Raw genomic sequence first — 22,165 nt, 5'->3', positions numbered from 1 at the left:
TCTGAGGTGCTGTCAGTGTCATAAAGCCCCCAGTAAAATTCCAGCAACTAGATTCTGCCATCCCTTGATAATTTTATTACTCTCTTGGTTCAAATTTCTTATCTCTGACTTCATGGGATACACCAAGGTACAGTGAAGACCTGGATTAAATTGTTGTCATTTATTTACTAAATGCATGACCTTGAGCAAATAATTTAAATAAACTCTGAATTTTAATGTCCGCACATGGGTAAAACTAAAACTAAAACATACCCTTACACAATATAATCATAAAAATTCAGTGACTGGCACTTAGTAGGTGCTCAATAATGCTTCCCTCAATAATTTATTCACGAGCACATAAAAGTATTTATGCTGAAAAATTTACTTGACAACTAGCAGTTATGGATACTTTTATAGCAAATGTGCCTTCTTATAATAAAAAATAGCATTTGACTCCAAGCAGATGAGATTGAACAGAGTTATTTGAGCTACTTATAATAAAATGTGACAGGCAGACTTTGGTATTTCTCCACCCCAAGGTTTGTTTTTTTTTTTGGACTTCTCGCTATCATTGCAACATTCAGTACTTTTTTCTATGTCAGTGTGATAGACAGTATTCATATTCTTCTTGGGTAATTGCCTTTTTAGCTGAATCAATGCCTTGCAGGCATGAGAAGGAGGCTGTTTTATCTCAACTTTATTTATCTTATGATTATACTAAGACTATTAAACTGAATTTTCCCTCCTTCCACTCCTCCTAGGCCCATTCCCAAACATCTTCTCAGACATCTCTCAATACTCAGCCCTTTTGTGAATTTTCCCACTGCCATGCCTCACATCTCCCTAATATTTACCTTCTCTGGCAGAATTCCAAATTTTAAATAAGAGCCTGATGGATGAGAGAACAACTAGTATGATTCATTCACTCATTCATTCAAACACATTCTTTGAGAGTTTATAGTGGGAGGATACAAGAGGGAGAGAGAAGGATACCAGTATCCCTATGTACCGTATACAGGGGATACAGCTGTAATAAGTTCAGAAAGTTGAAGTTCCTATGAAGAACGGTTCTCAGGTATTCTTTATGAGAATAATAAATGCTTAAAAGTGGCTAACCATGAAGGAAAGCTTCTCTCCATGGAGACTGGAGGTGTTGGAGGAGTTAAGTACCCCAAGGCAGAGGGAACAGCATGTACAAAGTCCTGATGGCCAGAGAAGGTGTGGTGTGTTTTGGGAGCTAAAGGCAGCTCCATGGGCAGGAGTCTGAAAGAGAGCCCTGGCAGGCAGAGTCCAGACTCTGGGGGCCTGTGGACCTTGTTGCACATTCCAGCCTCCATATCTATGGAAATGGAGAGTCTGTGAAGTGAGTAAGCAAGAAAGTAGCACTTATTAGGAAAGGATTCACATTTCACCAAAAGCTCTGTGGTTGGAGGGTAGGGAATGGATTGGAGGTGATCAGCTTGGATGTGGGACTGTTGCAATATTCAGGTCAGATGTGATGGAGGCTTGACCTAGCATGGCTGCAGTAGAAATGGAGCAAGGTAGAAGGCATTGTTATTTACTTAGGAGGTAAAATCCACATGATATAGCGATGGATTGAATATGGAAGGTGCAGGAGAAATGGACATCAAGGATAACATCTCAGTTTCTGGCTTGCCTTGCTGAATGGCTGGTGTTCCTTGTCATTGAGCTGTTAGAAAGCACTGGAAGAAAACCAGATATGGGGAGGGATGGTAGTTCCCTCTTATATTGGCTTTAGCTTTCTAGAGTGATTAGACTTCAGGAGACAAATGCTGAACCATATTTTAAATTTATTATTGAAAGTATTACAGATGTCCCCTTTTTTCCTCATTGACCCCCTCCACCCTGCTTTTTGCTGTACACTTGCAGAGACCCCAGTTAAAGAGCAAGCGTTTCCCCACCAGTCTATACCAAACATGCGACATCATCTAGTACAGGTTATCCAAACAGTGAATGCCTTGGTCTTGCAGAGGTCTCTGGTATACTTTTCCTCCTCCCTTGCTGCTGGAGAAGCTAGAGGAAGTAGCTTCCTCTCTGGTTGCCGTAGGAATTCTACCCCTTCCTAAATGTGTGTTGGCAGCCTTCCCTTTCCTGTCACCTGTGTAATATCTCAACATCCTCATGCTTTTAGAAGTGATAATTTAGTGTTTTGATCTTCTGAACCAATGAATTCAGGTAAACAGGCTTCCTCTCACAAGCCAGATCAGACTGAGTGGTGGTAGTGGCTGTCCCTATGTGTATAGAAGATTCTAGAGCCATACCTAGGCCTAACAGACAAGAATTCTGGGGTTAATTGCTAGTGTCTGTCATGATCTCAAAATGGAAGAATGGTGTCATATAAGCCATTCGTTTTTGTTCCTTCTTTACTGCTTCCCAATTGCTAGTTCACCTCTTTAATCTACTAACCTATCAGATATCTACAATATCCCACACTTTTCTTTAGTATGTTGTTCTTTGGATATTTCTGTAATTCCCTCAAATACACTATAAATTATATGACAACAAGGATAAATTTACCTGTTTCTAATTTTTGGTCTCCTCCTTAGCACTTGGGTGCCCAGAGGGGTTTAATAAATTATCTTTAACTCTACTTTCTACCATTTCCTCTCCCTTCAAGCTGTCTCTCTATATATCTCCCACTGGTGGCAAGGTTAGCATGTGGCTCCTGAGCTGAGTGGGAGGAACTTCATCTCTTGTCCCTCCCTTGGCTTTTGTGTGTGTTGCTCCCAAAGTAGCTTTGAGGTTAGAGTCCAGTAGAGGAAAATTTGGCAGTATTGTGGGGTTAGTACCCTTTGTCCAGACTCACTCAAGTCTCTTAGCTCTTTTTTCAGGGACAGGAAACAGCTGATCTACAGTCAAAACCCCTGTCTGAACTGTAAGAAGCATGATTGTTAAGTCATTGATTCTCCATCGAATTGGAACAGCAGGAGATGTGAACATGAGGGTGCGATGCTATACACTGCAACCTGACAGAATTGAACTGAATAACTTTTGGATTTATAAGAGAGTACATTTAATTTTTAACAGATTATATACAAGATATTGAGTGACATTAAACACAGAGTTAAATCAACCATAACTCATTTAAAGCAGCCTTGCAGATAAAAGTCCCAAATCTACTGGCCTGCCAAATATATTCTTTAATCTACACACACTTGTCAGTTTCTTTCCACAACACTAAACCTTTCTAATGCTTCCTGGGAGTTACATCCCCCCCCCCCCCGCCGCCGCCCGCCCCCCTCAACCTGAAATAAAGGTGACATCTCCTCTTTGTGAAATAGATAGGATTGACAAGGGAAAACTCCGTGATTTGTGATTGTTAATACTTTGGTGTTCACAGCCCCTTTTGAGATTCTGACGAAATCTTTGGACTGCTTCCCATTCAGAAAAGAAATGTTGTAAACATTTACAAGCACATTTTGCACACAATCTATTTGTTACATTTAAGATTGTTTCCATTTACAATCACATCACAGAGTATAAAAATAATCTTTACTAAAAAGCACGTGTTACTCTAAATTTTTCAGATAAATTAAAGATTTTTCTTAAAAAAATTAGAAAAAACAAACTATGAAAGTAAAACAAAAAGTAAATCTAATTATGTTCAAAAGTGAAAATTAATTAGAACACTGTTGTTTTAAAAATGTAAGAAACTTTAATTGTCACAAGGTCTTTGGCATAGCAACTAGGATGTCGTCTTCAACAACCAGTCAGTTCTGCACCTTTGGTTTTGATGGCAACAAATGTGTAAACAGACTAATGTAGGTGGCAGCAACAAAATCAGAACTCCCATGGATCACTTCACCAAAGAAATATAGGCTGGTGTCAAGAAAAATGGGTTATAAGACTCTTCCCATTCTTTCATGATTTCTTTGTTCTCAGGACATTTGGGTCAGCTATGAATGAATGGTTTTAATCATTTGATGCTATCTGTATTAATTGTCTAATGCTGGCATAAAAATTACCCCAAATGCCAGTGGGTCCAAAATTATTTATTATCTCAGAAATAGCTTTAACTAGATGATTCTGGTTCAGCGTCTTTCATGATATTGCTGTCAAGGTGTCAGCCAGGGCTGCAGTCTCATCTGAAGGCTTGACTGCAACTAGAGGATCTACTTTTTAATTTTTTTTATTTTTACAAAAATTTATTCTTACATCAGGCTCTAAGACAACACTTCATTCTAGCTATAGGTGGCAAAAGATGTTATGACAAGAAATCCAGGTGTTAAAACAGGAATGGAATTAAGGATCACCATTGCCCCAGGCAGAAGGAACAGTTTACTTTTTGCCAGATTTTTTAATTCCACGTGTGGCCAGGGGTTCCTTCCCCACAGCCTTTGCTTTTACCTCCTCAGGTTTCTTCTGCTCCTCTTTTTGCTTTTGCTTGAATTCCTTATCTCATCCATCTCCTTGGTCTGCTTCTTGGACTGATTCAGGGGTTTCATCTTACCACCTTCGTGGCCAGACATGGCTCCTGCCACCCCTTCCCTACACCCTGCCACCGGAATCTCTGGAGGATCTACTTTTAAGATGGTGCCTTTACATGGCTATTGGCAGGAGGCCCCAGTTCCTTAACACATCAGCCTCTCCATAGGACTGCTAGAGTATTTAGACATGACAACGGACTTTCCTTACAGTGACATTTCTAATAGAGAGAAAAGCAGGGCAGCAACCAGAATGGCTTTTATGTCCTAATCTTGGCTGTCACACACCATCACTTTTCTCACACTCTACTTACTAGGAGCAAGTCACTAAGTCCTGCTCCACAATCGAAGAGAGAGGGATTATACTTCACCTCTTGAAGGAGAAGGGTCAAAGAATTTGTGGACTATTTTAAAACCACCACTGTATGTCATCAAAGAAAGAATTGTACATTCATGTTTTAATTTTAAGGCGATTTGAAAAAAAAGTTAACTATTAGCACAGTTCATCATGTTTCCAGATACTGAAGTTGAAGATATCTCTCTGCAGAGAAAATAATGATTCTGGAAGATTAAAGCACTGGTAGAAATGAGCGTTCTAATTCCAAGGCTAAGCCATCTCTACCCTCGTTAGTGTTCTCTGACAAGCGTGACTAGCCTGTGGATCTCAGGCTTATGTTTGTATTCAAAAGCAAAGATGGGAGCTGGTAGGGATGCCTTCATCTTAATGAAGACCGAGGCTAGAACTGTTTTCTTGGGTGTCTTCTGCAGGTGGTGAGTGAAAAGGAAGAAAGTATAACATATCTTGCTGTGTAACAAAACCTCAATAGTATACGACAGGTAGCATTTATTGCCCATGCATGTGGGTCAGCCGTCACCTAGGTGGCTCTTCCTGTCTTGGCTGGGTTTACTCACATGTTGGAAAGTCAGCTGACTATTTGCTGATCTATGTTGGCCTCAGCTGTGATGACTGAGGTGACTTGGCTTTGCCCCATGACTTTCCCATCTTGTAGCACGTTTAGCTCTGGCATGTTCTCAGAGTAATGGCAGAGGCACAAGAGAGCAAGTGCAATCCTATCAGTGATTTTCAAACCTGTTTGGCAAGCATTCCATTGGCCAAGCACTTTGTGGCTGAGGCCAGTGACAAAGTGGGAGGATACATGGTGCAGGGAGTGATGAAGAACCAGGGTCATTTTTTCCATCTACTACAGGAAGGCAAAGAAAGAGCCACTTTTTCTTTTTTAAAAATAAGGATCCACAAACTCTTTTCTGTAAAGAGACAGATAGTAAATATTTTAGGCTTTGCAGGTCACATATGGGCGCTGTTGTGTATTCTCTTCCTCCTTCTCATCTTGTCTCTCCTGCTCCTTCTTATCCTTCTTCTTTTGCTAATCTTTTAAAATGTAAAAATGATTTCTAGCTTATAGGTTCTATAGAATTGGGCTGCAAGACAGACTTGACCATAGTTTGCCAACCCCTGGTTTAAGTGGGAAGAAGATTTCATTCTGATGATAATTTATTATGTTCTATGTACAAAACACACTCACATCTGTTGTTTTATTTGGTCCTTGAAAAACTCTGAAGGTATATATTAGTAATATCTTTGTTTTCATATAGGGAGAGATGTGAACTAATTTGGTAAATTGAGATCTGGCTGCAGCAGGGGCTGGGAAGGCCATCTATGTGTACCCAAGGTTATCCTGCCAAGAACACGGCTCATCTCCATGGCATCTGAGGACTAGGCTTCCAGAAGGAATGCTAGTGTGAGGAGAGTATTCTTCTCCACCCTCCTGAGAACACACACTATGCAGGGGGAAGGGAAGCAAGCCATGTAATCCTGTTCATTTCCACCCAACATAGCCTGATTGCGAGGGTCAGGAGGTAAGGCAGTTGATTCCCAGGCCCCATTTCCCACTCTTCACTTCCTTAGCGTGACCACCTTTGCTGTATTTCTTACCTCTGACTTCAGAAAGGTTTGCTTTCTGTTAGAAATCATTTGGAAATGATGCTTTAGGGAATGTGTTTAAACAAGTCTTCATATTGATTAAGGCATTTTTAAAAACCAAAATGTAATCAGTATGCACATTTTGATTTTTATATTTAATCCACAAACATAGCTGTTAGTGTTTTCCCTCCTACTACCCACGACTCTGAACAATGTCATAGAACAAATTTAACAAACTATTAAGATATTCTCTTTTGTCTATGCCAAGTGTCATTTAGCTGTTGGGAGAGGAATGTTCAATCTAGTTTTCATAAATAGTAATAATACAGCTTATGCAAGCCCATGTGGGTGGTACTAACTTGATGTCTCAACAGTCCTCTGAAAAAGGAAAATAAAATGATTCAGCCAATTAGTTGGCTAGGCACTTGCCTTCAAGTTGTCAAACAGAAAGCTTTGTTCATTTATTCCAAGTATTGTTAAGATTGGCTTAGTCTAGAAATTGGGTTACTTTAGAGTTATGGTCCATGGAAGCATTTTCTAGGATTGCCCAAAGTATAATTTATGGATATTAGTTCCTCAGAATGCTGGAAAGTATTATGGAATCAAAGATGCATTTGGCTAATCAAATTGGGGGATAGCTAGGTTCAACAAAATTAAATTAGTTTTTCTCCTGCAGGACTTCTCAGAGCCGTTAATATGTGAATGGACATCCTGAATTTCCTAGTAGGGCAGTGATGGCGAACCTATGACATGCGTGTCAGAGGTGACACGCGAACTCATTTTTTTGGTTGATTTTTCTTTGTTAAATGGTATTTAAATATATAAAATAAATATATATATAAGTCTTTGTTTTACTATGGTTGCAAAGATCAAAAAATTTCTATATGTGACACGGCACCAGAGTTAAGTTAGGGTTTTTCAAAATGCTGACACGCCGAGCTCAAAAGGTTTGCCATCACTGGGTTAGAGTGTGCAGCAATTTCCAAATCTACTTAGCCATGGGACTGTTTTGTTCATAGAACATCTCATGAGATAATAGTCTATAGGGAATACTTTGAGGATCACTATCAAAGTGGAATGTCACCAACAATTTGTGCCAGAGGGGATCCTTGGAATCACCCTCACCAGTGAAGACATACAGTGAATTAGTTGAAATTAAGCTGTGTTTTTTCAAATAACAAATTTAAACTTCAGTGTTTTAAGGAAGATATCATCACAGAAATCAGGGCTAGTAATATATATATATATATATATATATATATATATATATATATATTCGCCAGTGAACAAAATTTGTGCACTCGGGTGGGTGGTCCCTCAGTCTGGCCTGCACCCTCTCACAATCTGGGAGCCCTTGGGGGATATCTGACTAACAGCTTAGGCCCGCTCCCCACCGGGAGCGGGCCTAAGCCATCAGTCAGACATCCTTAGCCCTGCCACAGAGGTGAGAGAGGCTTCCGCCACTCCGCTGTGCTCACCAGCTGTGAGCCCAGCTTCTGGCTGAGCAGCGCTCCCCCTGTGGGAGCACACTGACCACCAGGGGGCAGCTCCTGAGTTGAGTGTCTGCCAACTGGTGGTCAGTGCACATCATAGCGACTGGTTATTTCACCATTTGGTCAATTTGCATATTAGCCTTTTATTATATAGGATATATATCTATCCTTAGGAATAAGTAGTTAAATTTAGGGATTAAGCTTAATCATTTCATAGATTCTAAGACACTAAATTCTGTGCTAGAATTTTGCAAGCATCTAGAGAAATCTGCTGTCAGAACATCACAGCTTCTCATCCTATTTTGAGTCTTCTTCTCCTCTTTGCTGTCATGCAAGATTTTACTGATGGCATTACTGACAGGATGCATTTTAATTGCTTTCTGCTATTACTTCACAATACATTAAGCCTGTTTTCTTTATATGTAGTGATTATTCACAAAGATTACCATTCAGAACACTAATCTGATCTCTAAAACTGCAAAAAGAGGTCATGTCTTTATGGTGGCTGATTTTCTCACTGAGCACTGCAGCACCATGGCGAGTACTGTTTTCCACCCATACTGGACATCCAGCCTGCTGTCCTGAGATCAGCTTCAGCTCCATGTGGCTAAAAGTGAACTTGCTATCTTTGTCATGAGTCAGTTCCTCTTCCTGTTTTTTCTCTCATCCCAGCTAATAGCATTAACACCCCTTCAGCCTCCAAAGTTAGAAAGTTCTGAGAATTTTTTTATTTCTTCCTCTTCCTTTCCATATATTATTTTCCAAATCCTGTTGACTCTACCTATGAAATATTTCTCAAATTTACATCTCCTTTTCATTCTCATGAGCATTGGTCCAGTTCAAGGTCCTAGTTTTCTTAGAAAAACCATGTAGTCCCTTTGCCATTATCTTTTGCCCCAACCAATTAATACTTCTACCACTATGACTTAAGAACCTTAACGTTTCTTAGTTCTCCTCCTCTTTCTTTTCTGAGTGTCTTAAATACATTGTCATTCAGTCTTTACAATAGCTGAGATTGGTGCTATTACTATCCACATTTTATAAATAAACAACCAACCAACCAAATGGAGGCACAGAGAAGTTGTGTAATATCACCAAAGTCATACAGGGATGGATCTGCAATTTCAATCTGGAGGGTTCTGGCCAGATACCTAAGCTCTTACCACTACACCATGAACTGTGACAACATGTGGACTTTCTGGAAAACAACCCTGAGTAGGGGAGACCCTCATTTCAAAAACCTTCACTGGCCCTTTCTTTTCTTCTTTTTTAAAAAATATATTTTATTGATTTTTTACAGAGAGAAAGGGAGAGGGATAGAGTTAGAAACATCAATGAGAGAGAAACATCAATGAGAGAGAAACATCGATCAGCTGCCTCCTGCACACCCCGCACTGGGGATGTGCCAGCAACCAAGGTACATGCCTTTGACTGGAATCGAACCTGGGACCCTTCAGTCTGCAGGCCAATGCTCTATCCACTGAGCCAAACCAGTCAGGGCTGGCCCTTTCTTTTCAATACAATAGTATGGAGACTGTTTTGAATGGTACATACATATATTTTTGTCTGAAATTATTTTATTTTGCATTCATTTTTTTTAAAAAATCAACTGTATTAAGGTTTACATTCAATAAAATGCACCCATTAATGGTATATTTCCATTGTATTATTCCAATGATACATTTTTGACAAATTTATATCAGTGTAACTCTTACCAGTCAGGACATAAAATATTTTTATCACCCTAAAAAAATCCCTTGTGCTCTATCCTAGACTATCCCCAAACATGCCTCTAGCCCCAGACAACTAACTACTGATTGCCTTTCTGTCATTATAGCTTAGATTTATTTTTCTGGAATTTTTGTATAAATGGAATTATACAGTATTTTGTGTCTGACTTTCTTTACTGCTCATAATGTTTTTGAGATTTATCTATATTGTTAAATGTATCAGGAGTTGATTCTTTTTTGTTACTGAGTAATATTACAATGAATATACTACATGATATTTATCCATTCACCTGTTGGTAGACATTTGGGTTGTTTTCAGTTTTTGGCTTTCATGGATGAGGCATCTCTGAACATTCAGAGTCTGTGTGGGCTTATATTTAGAGTGGTAAAAAGGGCTTTTGATTAAAAAGGACAGAAATCTACCCCCAAAGTAGCTCAAGAGGAAAAGAAAGAAAGTTTATTAGGTTCCACAACTAGAATTCCTAGAGTTGACCTTAAAAGTTGTCATTTAAAAAAAAAAAAGAATCTTCCTCACTTCCTTTCTCAGATATCCTTCCCTTTGTTAGCTTTCTTCTGACAGACTGTCCATCATCATGGTGATAATGTGGCTCCCAGCAGCAGTCTCAGACTTAGTTATCCCCTCAGCAGCTCCACTAGAGTTTTCTTTTCCCAACACATTCAATACTAACTTCTGAACTAAATCTAATTGGTGTTCATTAGGTCATGTTTCCATTCTTTAACCAATGGTTATAAACAAGGGATTGGGATGCTCTGATTAGTCAGGCCTTAGATGCTTGCCCACTTCTGAAGCCAGAGATGTTTGGTAGTCAGCTCCACCAACCACATCAACTTATATTGCATGGTGGCTCCCCAGGGAAATTGGAGCATTGTTACCAGAAACAGGGGAATGGCTGAGTGCCTGGGAAACCATCAGTGACCTTCGCTCATGGCACTCTGTCATTCCATTCCACCAATCTCTCCACCTGGTCTCCTGTTCCTGAATGCTAAGAACCGTATCTTCCAGACACAGTAAATTACACCGTCCCCAATGTGAGCTGCAGTTTTCCTCTGCTTACCCTCATCCATGCTGTTCTTTGCCTGCAACACCCTCTGTGACTATGGCAAACTTACCTGCTTCATAAGTTCAGCTCAAAACCCTTCCACCTTAGAAAGCCTCCCTAAACATGCCTCTGCCTAGATTAGTCTCAAGGCACCTTATTTATAGTCTGTCATAGTTCTTACCATGAAATGTTTAATCATAGAATTGTTTCCTATGATCCCCACCTCCCCTACTAGACACAGACAGCATGACAGCCCATCACTGTCTTGCTCATTTCAGTGTTCTCCCGGGCCCCGACGCAGTGCCTTTTACACAGTGCGAGCTCCATAAATACTTATCGATTGACTCTGGACTTGCCAGCCATTAAGAGAAGTTAATGGAGGTTTTTTGATTGCCTGAAGATGACTGATTTTGGAATGCTGTATCAGTCAAATTTCAAAGAATCAATAAAGTCTTCTTCAGATTTTTCTGTCTCTTACTCAAAGAATATATATATATATATATATATATATATATATATGTTTATTTTCTGTCTCTCACTCAAAGAATATTTAAAAAATAATTTTATTGTAGTTTCCCCTCCAATTTTAACAATATGTAAGCATTTCAGAAAATTTGCAGATATAAAGGTATAAAAATGGTAACAAGTTTCTTCCTAGCTTAGAGCCATTGTGTATGGAAGGCTGGAGGCCCTACACCTTCACCAACCTGCTTCCTTATCAGTCACAATTCAGCAAGAACTTCCCTTTCACCTTGGGCCTTCCCTCGCCTCTCAGTTTTTCTTATAGCACTTATCCTGATAAAAATATATCCTCTAAATTGATTAGTGTATTTCTGTCTCTCTGTGGGGTTAGGGACTTTGTTTAGCTTGGTCACAGTGTTTTCCCATTCATATAACAGTGGCTTGCACATAGTAAGTGCTCCATAAATATTTATGGCATCAGGTAATGAGGGCTGTTGTAATAGAGGTAACCATTACCTACATACTTTTGTTTTCTTCCACACATATAAATACTTACACACTCAGAAATGTATGTGTCCATGTGTTTTATACACACACACACACACACACATACAATACATGCACACACATAGTATATCATAAGGTATACGTAATGTAACTTAGGGCTACCACACACCCTGTCTGTATCCCATGCATGTTCACTCCTTACTCACCATTTCTTCTGGCAGTTTCTCACTGGAAACCCCGGAGGCGCGCTGCCTGAGCCCTTTGTCTAGCTGCCTCTCAGCCTGCACTCAGGACAGGCCAGACTGCTGGGGACTCACACCTCCATGAACAGCCCTTAGCCAAGGACGAATAGGATTATAGGGTAACTCTCCCAGCTCCCTTGCCCCTTTGGAGGGACTTCACTGGAGAGCGTTCACACCATTTCTCAGAGCCCCTAGTAGGACTGATGCCCAAGTGGTAGCTAGACTGAGAATGTTTATCATCCTCCTTTCTTATCCCCATGTCACTTCCCACCTTCATATCACCACTTCCTGGAACCACCTGCTAAATAAGCTACTTGCACTTGACAACTAAGTCTGAAGATTCATTACCTGAGACCAGGAAAAACTGTAAAAGTTGTTTTGTAAACAATAAGAAAATGGCCCCTGCTCCTCTCAAATCCCAACTCACAGATTTTGCCTTCTGCCTCCCCCTTCCTCTCTGCCCTGCACGGAGGGGTGGACACCCACTTACAGCCATGTGTACTTTCTTCTTTGGGAAGCCATTCGGAGAGAACATCCTTAGTGCCGACTCCATTCAGAGTGTAATCCTGCCAGCACAGAGGCTTCAGAAATTCCTGAGGCATCCATATTATAGATGCCTCTGCATTCAGCTTCGCTTTTATCTGTTTCCAATTTCTGTTTTCAAGGCATTCCATTTTTCTCCTTTCTCCTTCATCCCCAGCCCCTCCTTCACAAAAGCACCAAATAAAAAACCCATCACACTGCTGCTATGGAAAAAAAGCTTTTGAAAAAGGAGGGTGGCATGGCTTGAATGTTTCTAGACTCTAAAACTGCAAGTCACAGACAAATGAAGGAATGGGGTTGGGTGGAGTGGGTTGGGGGCTCTGAGCCTGTAAGGAAGCCCTCAGGCCACAGCAGGCTCTGGGAACAGTGTTTCTAACTTGGTTTGAATGTGTTGATTGGGGCATCTGTCTTGCTGAATTCAGGTTTGAATTATAGGTGTTACTGAAAGAAACATTAAGACTCCGTCCATTGGGGCAGGTCTAGCTCTCTCTCGCCTGTTAACTTTTCTGCAATGTTGTTCAATTTTATCTAAGCGTTACTTCAACTTTGTTTTGGGTAGATGCTCTTTTTATTCATTCATTCCTGAATTCATTCATTCCACACTGACAGTAACTAAGTGCTGGGACTACAAACTTGTCTAAGGCCCATTCTTTACTTCCAAGGACTCAAAATCTATTTAAGGGAGATACAAACAAATCAGTAATTGCAATGCCTTGCAGTTGTCCCAGGGTAGGGGCTGAGCAGAGTTGCTTAAGAGCAAGTGCTGCAGAGTCAGCCACACCTGGGTTCCTTGCCCTGGCTTGGGGAACCAAGAAGGTATCCTGGATGAGGAGGAAGGGGCTAGTTGTCAGGAGCCAAGAATATGGATTAAATAGCCCTGGCCCTTTAGTCTCTGTTTTGTATTAAACGAACTGACTTGACTTAACTTCCTTCAGCCTCAGTTTCCTGATCTGTTAAATGGCGCTAGAATAATGTCTGCATCATGGATTGTGCAAAATAAGTGGGATAGGGCCTCAACTGTGCTTGGCAGAGTTTGTAGCATACTATAAAAACTTAATAAATGTTTGTTAATTTTCACAATTAAGTCAAGCACAGGATGTTGGGAGATACCCAGTGCAGACTGGGAGGTGGATATAATTTGTTGGATGAGGTGATGCCTCACTGGAACATGAGGAAGGTGAATGACGGTACATTGCCAGGCAAATGGACAGGCAAATAAATGGTTTCTTCTTTCTGTTCTCCAGGGCATCAGTGATACCCACCATATAACTGTGTCAAAACCTACAATTTATCAAAAATAAAGCCAGTGATAGTAACAATCTTGCTGGCCACAAAGGCAGAAGGATACAGACTAATAGGCTTTTTCTGGACTATTATTTTATGATGGGCTGTCAGGTGTGTGTCAGCACGAGGGAGGGCAAATGCAACTGCCCTTCTGATCAGATGTGCAGTGTATTTTTATTTAAGATTTGATTTTCTCCCTCCTTCTTTTCAGTAAGGGGATGTTCAGAGATGTAGCAATTAGAATTCAATATGCTAATACAATTCTCATTAGCACAGCCATACAATCGCCTCTAGTGGTACATGTGCGAAGCAAGAGAATTCCCGGAAATTAGCTCAGCTTCCAGCCGTCCCCATCTGAATCTTTCCTCAACTACTTCGTGATTGCGAAGATTAGGCTCATTTTAACAGTGGGAATTTTTCCGGGCTGATGAGCCCAAAACTCATTCAAAAAATTAATATATTTTTCCTCTCTTAATTTTTTTGTTTGGTGGGGCATATTTTATGACACATGTCTGCTTCTTCCTTGCAAATATTTCATTCAAAATTAGTCTTCAAGTTTTCAAACTTTAAAGACAAAAGAAATCAATCATGGTCAAACAGAATTAGGGGGCTTTACATAATTCTGAAGTGGAACCATACTTGCTTGTGCTTTTCATTTTGTTTATCATTCTGCAAGGTATTACTATTTCTCTGCCAAGTGAATTCCCACTTCATTAGAAAGGTGTCGATGCTTTTCCTCAGATTTTGGTAACCCGGTGTATTATTTAATGGATTCAATGGTATTTTCTTTTGTGGATTGCAGCCTTAAGTCTACGTCATACTCATATTTTCCTTCCTCCATCATTCCCTCTCTTTCTTCCACTTTTTCTCCATCCTTCACTCTCTTTCCCTTCCTCCTTTCTTAGTTTCCCCCTTCCTCTTTCCTTCCTTTTCTTCCCTTCTTACTTTCCTCCCTCCCTCCTTCTTCACTTCTACAAACATTTATTCCTGTTATAATTCCTATTATATACCAAGCACCATTTGAGGCCTGGCAGATACACTGATAAACAAGGCATAGTTCCTAGGAGCTGATGGGGAAAACAGGTGATAGATAAACAGTTAACAAGATCAGAGCAAAGACCAAGAGATGTGTTAAAGAAACAGATGTGATAAGGAGGAACTTTGGAGGGAGCTGTGTGGTCATGAATGGCTAAGAGCCAGCCAGTAAAGCGAGGAGCCAGTGACTGCCCAGCAGTTAGCAAGGACATCCCTATCACCACGTTGCATGCTCTGACCCCCTACATGCAATGTGGTGATCGGGATTTCCAATTTGAGATAATGTTCTGAAGAACAGGGGGTATTTTTATTTTAGAATGTTCACAATGAATTAGGTACATGTGCTGACCAATTTTCCAAACCAAATCTTTTTTTCTGGCTATTTAATTTCAACCTCCATTCTAAAGTTAGAAAATATGACTAGTGAGATCTCTCTTATCAAAAGGAAAAAGATACTTAACTCAGGGTGTGTTGCAGAAACCTTAGATTAAAGGATCAAAGTGTGTACCATCTGCCATTCAGCAGGAAAATAGCTTTTGTCACAGACAGCTGCTTTGCTTCCTAAAGCATGAACTCAGAGGTACAATAATTTAGTTCAGTAGTTAATTTAGTTGTATTCAGCTTAACTAATTAACACTAATTCCATGCTTGATTTTTTTCCTCCCATTAACTGAACAAAAGCCATCTCTAATGAGTTATGAATACAGGGCCAGCTGACTTGCTCTGTTGTGGAGATGGCAAATGAGGAGGAAGCTATAAACATCTGTAGGAGAATAGATAGGCAAAGACATGGTATTCAATATATTTAACAACTGGTGCAGTATAGGCACTGACCAGTCAGAATGCACAGTAGTGTATGGATGCTACCAGGCTATTTAAAGGGTAAAGAGTAGGATATATCCTTCAAACACAGAAAATGACAGGCACACCTTCATTCACTTCTAATAGCCCCCAAAATCTTAACTCATTTCAGCATCAACTCAAGTCTGAAGTCTCATCTAAAAATCCTATGAATCTTACATGGGAGAGACTCGAGGTACACATCCTGAGGCAAATTCCTCTTTAGCTGTGAACCTGTGAATCAAACAAATTATATGCTTCTAAAATACAATGGTGGGACACACATAAAATAGACATTTCTATTCCAAAAGGGAGAAATAGGAAACAAGGAAGGGGTGATGGGTCCTGAGCAAGTCCAAAATCCAATGGGGCAAATTCCTTTGTAATTTAAGGTTTGAGATCATCCTCTTCGGTTTAGTGACCCAGGCTTCCTGGTGCAGAGGCCATGCCTTCCAGGAAGACTGGAGTGGGGGCCTTGCCCCCAAGGCTCTGGCCACTTCACCTGGAAGGCAAGGGTGGCCACCTTGCTATGTGTTGCTGAGAGTTTGAACTAATGGGAAAGAAATCATAGGCAGATAGCAAAGAAAGGCATAACAGATAGAGCTGACCAAGAAAGGAATTGGTTTGAGAAAAATTGAAGTTCTCTTTTGCCAAAAGGGCTCCAGATGAGGCTTGAGGTTGGGTAACTTTTCCAAAGTCAGCACTGTCTTCTGACCTTGATGACATATGGTTGGAATCGACTGAGAAAGACTGCATTAAAACATGTACATATGTACTTTTAATATATATTTATATGTTTACTATAGATATATAAATATTTTATATTTACATATCTATAATATGTATATATTCATCACATATATAAACACATATACATATATAAATATTTAATATATACCTTTCAGTATTAAGCAGTCCCATTCTATGCATGCATGAAAGAACTGTTTGATTTGGTATATCTTATAAATCGTCACCTACTTTTTCTTTTAGTCCAACATTTAAAAACAAAGCTTTTGCATAAACAATGTTGAGGAAGAAGCTAGTCACCTAACCTCTTCCTGTCCAGTGTCAGTGCTATGATATGTTGCAGCTGAAGGTCTGGGCCAGGCATCCGCCTTCCATTCTAACATGCCCTGGTGTTTTCTGCTTCCATCCCCAGATCTTCTAACAAGAATTAATGTGAAAATGCAGCATGTAAGTGACTACAGTGTGGAGCTTCTGGTTATGATGATGAAGGAAGGGCACACAGTTTACAAGGAGATCATACTACGTGGCCAGTGCCCCAGAGACATTATTTTATTTAATCTTCCCAACAGTGTTCTGAGTTAGGAGCTCCTAATAATCCCATATTATGGTTGGAGAAATGTGGTTCAAGAAAGTTAAATCACTTGCTCGACATCACAACATTTTTAAAATGTTGGACTGAGAGAAAAAGCTCATAGGCAATAGATGTTGTATTTAACTCAGGTGGTATTGATCCAGAGGCCCCAGCACTAACTACTCTGCTCTCCTGTCTTCCTACACTCTAAACTTCTCACAGAGGACTGATACTATCAGATTATTTCACCTAATTTTTAAATTAAGCCTGGCCAGTGTGGCTCAGTGTTTGAGCATCGACCTATGAACCAGATTCCAGGTCAGGGCACATGCCTGGGTTTTGGGCTCAATCCCCAGTGTGGGGCGTGCAGGAGGCAGCCCATCAATGATTCTCTCTCATCATTGATGTTTCTATCTCTTTCTCCTTCTCCCTTCCTCTCTGAAATCAATAATAAAAATATATTTTAAATTAACATACAGTAAAATTTACTTTTAGGGAGGTGTACAGTTCCATGTGTAGATTCATATGTCCACCACTACAGTCAGGATACAGAGCAGCTCTTTCACCCCCAAAACTCCCTAATCCCACCCTTTTGTAATCATACGCTCCCTCCCAATCTCTGGCTACCACTGACCCATTTTCTGTCCCTGTATTTTTTTTTTTACCAGCATAATAATATCAAGCAACCTTCCCTTTATTGAGTGTTTTACTTCTACAGTGTTAGGCCATTACATAGTATGACCTTGATGAAGTTAATAATTCTTCCTGTGTCAAAATGGTCAGTCTTCATTAATTTGTACTCATTAGTTACAGCTTGTATAATTTAGAGAAAGTCTAAATTATAGAATACATATTATTTTATTCCTCTTAAGCACTCAGCTTAACAAAAAAAAAATATAAGAATGCTTCCTTCTGAGATTCACTTCAGTAATTTATTAGCATTGATTTTACTTATATGCAAATGAAGGAAAGTTTAATATGAGCACTTGCTTATTATTCTCTAACTAATTCTGCCCAATAACCTATGCAAATGGACCTCATTATCTCTTACTAGGCCTATTGTGATGGCCTGCAAATTCATTGCCCTGAACCTTGCCCACCATGTAACTTTCTCAATGGCTACTGATAAAATTCAGCATTAAAGCGCACCATGAGCCATGGTCCATACCCCAACCTGCATCAATGTTTAATTCATCTGCCACCTTGTCCTATCCCACCCCTAAAGTTCCAGCTACATGGCTGAGTCCCTGGTCTCTTAGGTTCTTGGCTGTTTCTGTAGCATGGCTTTGGGTTGTCTTCCACAAGTAGCTGCTGCTCCAAGTTTAGTCATCCTCCAGGAAATCTTCCTGGGTTCCAGCTCTCAACCATAAATTTCTCTCGACAACTCCTCTAGGGCTTTGCTTTTTCCTGGGGCCTACTCTCATATGCAGTTTCATTCAGATCAAGTGATTACTTGTCTTATTTCCTCTGCTCTACTCTGAGCTACATGAGGGCAGCCATCTTTCTAGTCCTGCTACCTGGCCACTCAGTACATGTTTATTGAGTGAATAGGATCCTAGGGAGAGGTGTGTGTGTGTGTGTGTGTGTGTGTGTGTGTGTATAGGAGAGGCAATGGATGCAGTGTACTAGGCTGTACATCAAGCCTAGTTTGAAGAATTGGTGTGAGTGCTGGATGACACAAAGGAACAAGAGAGCTTTCGGATCCTCAAGAGTCTAGGGTGTGTCTCCTCGAGGGACACATAAAGGGCTGGGTGGTCCCAAAAAGGGCTGAGAGAAAATGTTCCTCCCCCACGCTTCCTCTGCAAACACTTGGTGGAACATTTTGGTAAGGAAAAGAGCAGAGAGATCAAAGGTAACAAAAATATAAAAAAGATAGTTTGGACTAGTGATTGCTATGATATCTCCCAAATATAAAGTTCTGTGATCTGCTCTAAATCTCCATCAAAAAGCAACAAAAGCCAATATATACTGAATATACTGAAAAAGACGAAGTATGAGAAAGCACAGATTCAAATCTCACCAAGACCCTTACTGCTTTTGTGATCTTGAGCTAATTAGTTAATTTCCTAAAGCTTCTGTATTTGTAGAAAGGGGGAAACCCTAGTTCTTCTTTCACAGGGCATTTTGAGAATTAAATAAGATCCTATATTGAAAGTGCTGGGTTGAGGGCCCAGAGCAGAACATGTGCTCACTAAGTAATCCTGTGAAATGATTATTAGTACCATTAGTATTCAAGTCTTAGTTTTTGCATGATTAGAACCTTTCCTTATCTCTGTGTCTAGGCCCAGAGCCCAGAGCTTGGAAGGACCAGGTAGAGATGGGTGCTCAGTTAGTGTCTTGTTGAATGAAAGGAACATAGTGTGGTCAGGAGGTAGCACCAGGGGAAAGAATTCTCCAGGAGCCATTTTATGAATTTCTTGAGCAAGGGGACACCTCTCCTGCCACAGGCCAAGCTCAGCTCCTCATCCTGAGAAGACATTCTTCCCAGCTTCTTCCTGCCTGGATAACAGAATACCTGATTGTCCCTCCTGAAATCTGACTATAGTTGGGGAATTGAAGAAGGGATGAGTCCTGGAGTCTGCCATCACACAAGGAATCCCTGCAACACCTCTGCTTGTGGCAATGGAGATAAAAACTACCTTCATCACATGCTTAGTTGAAAATGACTTTTAGTGGGTGGTGGCTCATTAAACTTGGCATAATGCATAATGTGTATTGTCCAGCAACAATGAACCCCTCAGAAATTTGTGCAGACAACTAATGATTTTAAAACTACCTGTAACCGAAACCGGTTTGGCTCAGTGGATAGAGCGTCGGCCTGCGGACTGAAAGGTCCCAGGTTCGATTCCGGTCAAGGGCATGTACCTGGGTTGCAGGCACATCCCCAGTAGGAGATGTGCAGGAGGCAGCTGATCGATGTTTCTCTCTCATCGATGTTTCTAACTCTCTATCTCTCTCCCTTCCTCTCTGTAAAAAAACAATAAAATATATTTAAAAAACAAACAAACAAACAAAAAACAAACAAACAAACAAACAAAAAAACTACCTGTAAACCCATTCCACCCCCCGCCCCCCCCCATACCCACTGTTCCTGACAAAGGGTTGAGATTGCAGGCCAGCTGGGTGTCTGCTTATTTACATAATTAATCTAGTATGAAGTCTTTATAATATCCCCCTCAGCCTTCTCTTTTCCAGGATAAATAACCCCCAATTCCTCAATCCATAAGCCCTATTTTTACACCCTTTTAATCATTTTTGTAACTCCCTCCTGCATCTTCTTTGGGCCCTATTGAAGCCTTATCTAAATTTAACAGACATGCTAAACAGGCAATTAGCAGAGATGAATCCATTAGAACCTGGGGCCCTCTTAGTCCCTAATTTGGGTCTGAGTTTCTCTCTCTTTCTCTATAAGGGTTACACAGAGGATTTTCATCACGGGCTGTCAATTTTGCTTTCCCACAGGATGTTCTTCCAAGGTCCAGAAAAGCCAGTCTCCATAAAGGCAAGAACCAAAGGACACCCCTGAGCCCAATAGGGAAGTCTTTCCCTAATGGCTTTTGTGTGTGCCATTTAAGTGCCTGGGCATGGTAGGGCTCCACTGTTGGCTGGGGAGAGAGGTGATCTGCAACCTTGAACTCCAGGCTGCTAGAGGACTGGAGGCAGATCTTGTCTGTCCTTCTCCAGGCCATTTTCTTACCTGACTTCAGACTGAGCCAAAGAACTGAGCCACCACAGATTGAGCAGAGTCCAACTCTGGAGTTTTCAACATGGTGTAGTGGTCAACACATGGTTTAGATACCACCAAACAGCCCACAAAAAGCTGCCAGTAAAATGATATGACTAAGAAGAGAGGGAATTCCTGGGGTTCTTAGATTGAGAGTTTTCTGATTGAGGGTTTTCTTACTAGTAATATTTTGACAGCAGAAGAAAAAGAAAGGAGGCCAGCAGAGCCCAGATTGTAGCTTGTCACTTTGCAAAGACAAAACCCCATCATTGCCACTCTGTGCTGCACATCAATGCCCTCTCATGGGTCTAATCTCTCCTGTGCTGCATTTCCCCTCCACGGCGTGGCCTGATATTTCTCAGGGACTCACTTGACAGGGTGCAAACAGTGGGGATGTATATTTGAATAAGGATTAGCAAATATAGACATTCCTGTGTTGCTACCTTGTCAAGAATTTCAAAGTGAAACCCCTACCAGCCCAGCAGTAATTTGGTGAGGGAGATTATTGTTTTGTGCAAAAATCAAATAAGATCCTTTGGGACTTTTCTTAGCATCACACATAGCTCTGGTCTGAAGATCAATTAGACAGAACCTACTCTTTATTACATGTTAATAATTTGTGGGAGAAACCAGAACAGGGAGCGGGGCCTCCCTGTCTCCCAACACAAAGGTTGCCTGATTTGGTGGTCAGCAGCACAGGAGCAGAGCTGACAATGGCCATGGGACTAATTTGTGGCCACAGTTGGCTGTAAGCCTGTGAGTTTCAAAATTAGAGTGCCTTCTGCAACGTGACAGAGCTTCTCATGGTGCTTACGGCATCTTCTGAAAAGCCATATCCTGACTTAAAGTACTTCATAATGCTCGCTAACCACACATTAACTGATGGAGTTAATAACAATTAATAATTGAGAGAGCATGGCTGCGATACTTCAGGAGTGAATTTAGCAAGGGGTCTGTCTATGTTCCCAGTGCTGCCTGAAGACAGACCTTTTGGTGACTCTGGCTCTAGACACAGTAGAATGGGTTTGAAATTTTCTACTAGGGCTACCGGACCAGATTCACAAACTAGGTGGCTTAAAACAACAGAAATGTACTAGTATTCTCTTACAGTCCTGGAGGCAAAAAGTCTGTAATCAAGGTGTCAACAAGGCCATGCTCCCTCTGAAGGCTCTAGGGGAGGATCTGTCTCATGCCTTTCTCTTAGCTTCTGGTGTTGCTGGCAATCCTTGGCACTCCTTGGCCTATGGATACATCCCTCCAGTCTCTGCTTCCATCATCACAGAGTTCTCTGTGTGTCTCTGGCCTCTTCTTATAAGAACACCAGTCATAATGACTTAGGTCCCCCGCCCTTCAAAAATGACCTCATCTTACCTTGATGACATCTGCCAAGACTATTTCCTAATAAGGTTACATCCACTGGTACTGGGAGGTTTGGGGTTCAAAATAGCTTTTTGGGGGGCACAATTCAACCTTTAACAGACTTGGATGCAGATGTTGTTGGCCCAGCCTCAGGTAAGAGGGTTTGAGAGGAGCCACAGGCATCAAACAGCAGGGAAA

At 40.8% G+C, this 22,165-nt stretch overlaps 1 protein-coding gene and 1 pseudogene across 1 annotated transcript in view; one reads left to right on the top strand and one right to left on the bottom strand.

Moving 5' to 3' along the window:
• The window catches only part of CDH13 (cadherin 13), a 1,029,479-nt gene that overhangs the window by 57,913 nt on the left and 949,401 nt on the right, over positions 1–22,165 (top strand). The window lies entirely within an intron of this gene.
• Positions 4,282–4,472, bottom strand: LOC138997223 (translation machinery-associated protein 7-like; annotated as a pseudogene).

This window comes from Myotis yumanensis, unplaced genomic scaffold (genome assembly GCF_028538775.1).
Source record: "Myotis yumanensis isolate MYYU_CA2020_CCGP unplaced genomic scaffold, mMyoYum1.0.hap1 SCAF_18, whole genome shotgun sequence".
NCBI classification, from domain to species: domain Eukaryota; kingdom Metazoa; phylum Chordata; class Mammalia; order Chiroptera; family Vespertilionidae; genus Myotis; species Myotis yumanensis.
Note: the sequence above shows the minus strand (reverse complement) of the source record. Positions and strands in the feature narration are given on the sequence as shown.